The following is a 6,641-nucleotide window of genomic DNA, read 5'->3' as shown; positions in this document are numbered from 1 at the left end:
AATATAGTATTATTAATTATAGTCATCCTGCTGTACATTACATTCTCATGATATTTATTTTATAACTGGAAGTTCGTACCTTTTGACCCCCTTCAACTATTTGCCCACCCTCCATCCCCCACCTTTGACAATCACCTATCTGTTCTCTGTATCTATGGGTTTGGTTTGTTTTTATGAAATTCCACATATAAGTGATATCATACTTTGGCTTTCTTTGTCTGCCTTATTTCACTTAGCATAATGCCTTCAAGGTCCATCCATGTTGTTGCAAATGGCAACATTTCCTTCTTTTCTTAATGGATGAATAATAATATCCATTGTATATATGTGCCACATTTTCTTTATCCATTCATCCACTGAAGGACACTTAGGTTGCTTCCATGTCTTGGTTATTTGTAAATAATGTTGCAGTGAATATGGAGGGGAGGGGCATATATCTTTTCAAGTTAGTGTTTGGGTTTTTTTGGATAAATACCCAAAAGTGGAATTGCTGGATCATATGGTAGTTCTATTTTTAATTTTTTGAGGAACCTTCATACAGTTTTCTATAGTGGCCGCACCAGTTTACATTCCCACCAACAGTGCACAAAGGTTACCTTTTCTCCACATCCTCGCCAACACTAGTTATCTCTTGTGCTTTTGGTAATAGCCGTTCTAACATGATAATCACACCGTGGTTGTGATTTGCATTTCTCTGATGATTAGTGATGTTGACCACCTTTTCACCTGCCTGTTGTGATCTGTGTGTCTTCTTTGGAAAGATGTCTATTCGGTCTTCTGCCCATTTTTTAATTGGATTATTTGGTTTTTGCTATTGAGTTGTATGACTTCTTAATATATTTTGGATTAACCTTTTATCAGATACATGATTTGGAAATATTTTCTCCCATTTGGTTTTATTTCCTTTTCATTTTATTGGTTTCCTTTGCTGTGCAGAAGCTTTTTAGTTTGATGTAGTCCCACTTGTTTATTTTTGCTTTTGTTGCTTAGTCCAAAAAGATCTTTGCCAAGACTGATGTCAAGGAGTTTAATATCTTTTTCTTCTAGGAGTTCTATGGTTTCAGATCTTATATTAATTCTTTAATCCATTTTGAGTCTATTTTTGTGTATGGTGTAAGACAGTGGTCTAGTTTCATTCTTTTGCTGGTGGGTGTCCAGTTTTCCCAACACCATTTATTGAAGAGAGTATTCTTTCCCCATTCATTATATATTGACTCATTTGTCATAAATTAATTGACTGTATGTGTGTGGATTTACTTCTGGGCTCTCTGTACTGTCATTTATCTGTGTGTCTATTTTTATGCCAATACCATACTGTTTTGATCACTAAAGCTTTGTAATATAGTTTGAAATCAGGACATGTGATGCCTTTAGTTTTGTTCTTCTTTCTCAAGATTGCTTTGGCTATTCAGGGTCTTTGTAGTTCCATACAAATTTTAGGATTTTTTTTCTATTTGTGAGACATGCCATTGGAATTTTGGTAGGGATTACAATGAATCTGTAGATTGCTTTGTGTAGTATGGACATTTTAACAATATTATTTATTCCAATCCATGAACATGGAATATCTTTCCATTCATTTGTGTCTTCAGTTTCTTTCATCATTGTCTTAAAGTTTCCCATGTATAGGTCCTTTACCTCCTTGGTTATATTTATTCCTAGATATTTTATTCTTTGTGACGCAATTGTAAATGGAATTGTTTTTTAAATTTCTCGTTCCAATTATGTATCTGTATTTAGAAACACCACCAATTTCTGTGTATTGGTTTTGTTGCTGCAGCTTTACTCAATTCATTTATCAGTTCTAATTATTTTCTGATGGACTCTTTAGTTTTCTCTATATAATATTATCTGCCAATAGTGAAAGTTTTACTTTACTTTCCAATTTGGATGCCTTTTATTTCTTTTTCTTGCCTAATTGTTATGGCTAAGACTTCCAATACTATGTTGAATAAAAATGGTTAGCGTGAGCATCCTTGTCCTGTTCCTGATCTTAGAAGAAAAGCTTTCAGCTTTTTATTATACCATTAATATGAGGTTAGCTGTGGGCTTGTCATATATGGCTTTTATTATGAGGTACGTTCCCGCTATACTCACTTTGTTAAGAGTTATCATAAATGGACGTTGAATTTTGTCAAATGCTTTTTCTTCATCTACTGAGATGATCATATGGTTTTTATCCTTCATTTTATTAATGGCACCTATCACATTGATTTGCAGATGTTGAACCATCCTTGCACCTCTGGAATAAATCCCATTTGACCATGGATATAATTTTTATAATGTATTGTTGGATTTAGTTTGCTAATTATATTATTGAGGATTTTTGCATCTATGTTTATCAGGGATATGGCCTATAATTTTTTTTGTGGCATCCATGTCTGGTTTTGGTATCAGGGTAATGCTAGCCTCATAAAATGAATTCAGAAGTGTTCCCTCCTCTTCTAAACTCTGGACAAGTTTGAGAAGGAATGGTATTAATTTTTTTTTTAATGTTTGGTAGAATTCACTAGTGAACCCATCTGGTCCTAGACTTCTGTTTGTTGGGAAGTTTTTGATTACTGATTCAACCTCCTTACTAATAATTGGTCTGTTCAAATTTTTGTCTATTTCTTATTATTTTATGTCTTGCTAGGAATTTGTCCGTTTCATCTAATTTATTGGCATAGTTATTCATAGTATTCCTTTGTAATCCTTTTCATTTCTGGAACAGTGTCCCAACCAAATATCTTGTATTTCGGATTTTAGTAATTTGAATCTTCTATTTTTCTTGGTCAGGCTACTGTTTCTGTGAACAACGGAGGGCATGTATTTTTTTTTCCTCCACTCCAATCAAGTCAGCCACTTCCAGTAATGAAACTAACTGCTTGTTTTCACAGCTGTCCTGCATTGGTAGAACTCCCTAGCTGGTTGAGCTGAGGGAATAGTGGAAGATGGGCATAGGAGTAACCCCAGGCCAAAATGCCAGACTCTCGCTTTTTAAAAAGAAGATTCTTGAATGAACTCTTCTCAATTTGTTACATGCCTTTGGCTAATGTCCAGAGTCCTGAAATGGTTGGTTTCGACAATTTTACCCAGTTTTTATTTTGTATGGGGCAGATTTGCCAAGCTCGTCATGTTGCCAGTCCTGAATGTACGACCAATATATTGGATATCAATCCCCCACTGAATTGACTCCTGAAAACGGATAGTTTTAAGTTTTAAAGACAAAATCATCATAGCCGTCTCCCTCCAGATCTGGACTGCATTAATATATTAAATAGCTGCCATCTATTGAATATATACCATTGGGATAGTTGCTTTATCTACACACACACACACACACACACACACACACACACACACACACACATTCATTCTACAGTCCTCACACTTGTCTTGTAATGTTACTCCCATTACAGATGGGGAAACCAAGGCTTAAGGAACTTAAGGTCTCAGTAGCAGAGTAAGAATTCAAACTCAGACCATTCTGACTATGCTGTTGAAATCACACCTTGTCTCTGCAGCTTTACACCACTTTCTCCCAGAAAATTTGTTCTTGGTATCGACTTGATTAATCAACGTGTGTGGAGCACATATTGTGAGTTTCTTGAGTGCTCACTCAACCTCTTGTTCATTCCATCCCCAACCGCCATCCCCATTCTAGTCTTCCAGTGCAGGTCAAGAAGCGCTTGAATTGGGAGGGCTTTGGGCAAAAGGTTTTCACTAATAACAATTCAAATCACATTCAGACCCTTTTTGAAAGCTACCCGAGAATTCTAAAAGACAATTTTTTCTGGGCTCTTGGTTTTGTTGGGACACCTATGAGCCAGAGAACCATCTAGGAAGTTATTAATAAAACATGTCATTATTTCCTCATCTCCTTCCAGAATAGTACTTTAGAAGAAAACCTGAAGTAGCAATTCCTTTGTGAATTACACCAGCATTAAAGTAAAACTAATCTTCTTCTTTTCTGCAAAACAGCAGAAACACATTCCTGTACAAGGTCATTTAATGCTAGAACACAGTACTACAGTTTTGAGTGATCACATTCTTCACGCTCTTTATCCAAAATGTTCTTTCAGAAATGAAGAAAATGCGCCCCTTTTATCATTCTTGTGAAGTATCCATTGATTCTACATAGAAAATCTATCTACCTAACCAATCTACCTATATACCTAATCATCTAAATCTGGGCCTGCCTTCTAGGAACTCACACCCCAGGAAAAAGACCAAGATATAAAAGTTTAAGAGCATGAGACTTAATAAAATAGACATCAGACCAACAGATAAGTGGTTTTTGAAATCTACAGCTATGGCTAAGTCTAGCAATAAAAGGCAGGGGTCTGCTGTGACCAACAGACCAGTAAGAGAGTTAAAGAGTTAGAGGTGCTGGAGCCCAAGATGAACAGACCAGGAAAGCTTAAGTAAAATTTTAGTAGTTGTTGAAATGATTCAAGATAGGCTAATTGTATGAACCAAAAATACCCCCTTGTGTTGTTAACCTAAGGCCCAAAGGTATGAAGGACAGGACAGAGGTCTTGAGTCCTCCCTTTATATCCACAGAGGGAATTTCATGGTCAAGAATGATGTGCAAGGGCATCAGCTAGAAGACTTTCCCAGTCTCTCTACTGCATGCACATTCGTCTTTCCTTTATTCATCCAGTAAACATGTGGAGATCCACCTGTGGGCTAGGTATGCTAGATACTAAGGAGACAAAGTTGAAAAAGATACAACCCCTTCCTTCAAGGATGGAGTCCGAAGTATCGGGGGAACGCTTCTGAATGATAAATATGAGTTCATCAGCAGGCAAGGCAAGAAGAGCACTCAGAGGGGCACATGACAGGTTAAGGCAGGCTTTTAGGGCACAGAACGATTGGATCAGGGACATAAAAGTAATGTGGCTGGCTGGAATTTGGGAAGATGAGTACCCAAGATGGAACCCTAGTGAATCCCAGCATTAAAGAGGGAAAGTAGGGAACTGTCAAAACAGTAGAAAGACCAGTAATGTTAAAGCACATGATGTTAAAGAAGCCAAGAGAATAAGGTTATCAAGAAGACAATGGATAGTAGCAAATGCTGCCTAAGTGTCAAGTAATATAAAGATGGAAAGGGTCCACTGAATTTGCAGGTAGGATGTGACTCACACCATGGTGGGAATATATGGAAATGAAGCCGATTTAGCATCATGTTGAAGAAATCACTATGTCCTTTGAGTCCATGGAAGAACTTACCTAGGAGAGCAGAAAGGTCAAGGAAAGTTGTGTCTCCAACCAGAGTTATTTTAAGGACCAAGACATCTGACTCCAACAGTTAGAACGTTTATCTATTTATTTGAAGAGAGCCTCTCTACAGTTTCCTTTCAAAAGAGCCAAGATGAAGCATTAAGGCCAAAGAGAAAAATCAGACTGATTTAGCACTGAGTACAAACACTGATGATTGCCCCATGTCCTCGTGTGTCAATGTCCCACTCTAATGGTAGACAATAATCCATCCCATAAAAATGTTTCTATAATTCTCTTGCTCAAAATGGACGTTATGGCAGAAAAAGTTTCCTTGTATAGGATTCTGAAGGTCCTAAATTTGCCCCCAAAGGGAATCTGACCATGCTGTTTAAACAAAGTTATTCATGGTGAATACTAGAAATAGGTTGATAACATAGTTATCCACTTAAAGAAATCTTCCAGTGTAAACTCCTTGCTGTTCTAATCTTGCAAGCTTTACAAAGGCCACTGCTTAAATAAAGAATAAAAACAGAGGACTGTTCCCCCCTGCTCCATGTCTCCCCCCTTCATTTCCAAATTAACAAAATTGACTTGCCCATTGGTATTCCAGAGAAAATGACATGCAGGATCTGAGTACAATCAGGCAGAGAAAACCCATCAGGCTTCATTCTACCAAAAAAAAAGCCAGGGTAGTATTTCTAGACAAGATGGGATGTCAGGGTGTTTTCTGTAGCAATTACAGATCTCTCTTTTTCAGAAACTGCTAGATAATCACTGAGAAGTGAAATTTTCCATTTTAAAATGAGCAAAAGAACCAACAGGTGTGATTAAAATATGTATTTACATCATTATATTCACATCAGTTATCAAAATAGTATTTATACTTGAAAGTGTGGACTTGAGTCAGACGGAACTGTGTCAATTCAAGTGTTGTGTTTCTAGCAATTTATTGCTAAGTCTTCCTCCATGAAACAAGCAGCTGTTTAGACTTTTCTCCTATTGTAGCAGCATGTGTGAAGTTCCGCTTCAGTAACCCATCTGTCCATCAATGAAAGAGCATCCCTTAAATGTTGAAGGCCAATAGTTAGTATCTTTTTTTTTTTAATATACTGGACCACAATTCATGAAAACAAGGGATGGTTCTTCCCACTACCCAAGAACCCCCAGAATACCGAGACAAATACATGTTCCACGAGTCAATCAGAAAGGTCAGTTTAAACTGTATGTTTAAGGCACAAACATTTCACATGGGACTTTCTAGGTAATAAAGGAAGACATAATATAATTAACTTACATCCTATTAAGTTTCTGTTCTCTTTATTTGCAAGATAAGTTGATTAAAATTATTAATTGCCAGAACTTGTGACCCAGAAGTAGCTCTATACTGTAGTGAAATACACTTAAACTTACAGTTAATAATGCACCCAAATTTTCAT

The sequence above is a fragment of the Kogia breviceps genome, chromosome 3 (genome assembly GCF_026419965.1).
Source record: "Kogia breviceps isolate mKogBre1 chromosome 3, mKogBre1 haplotype 1, whole genome shotgun sequence".
NCBI lineage: Eukaryota > Metazoa > Chordata > Mammalia > Artiodactyla > Physeteridae > Kogia > Kogia breviceps.
This window is presented reverse-complemented; position numbering follows the sequence as displayed.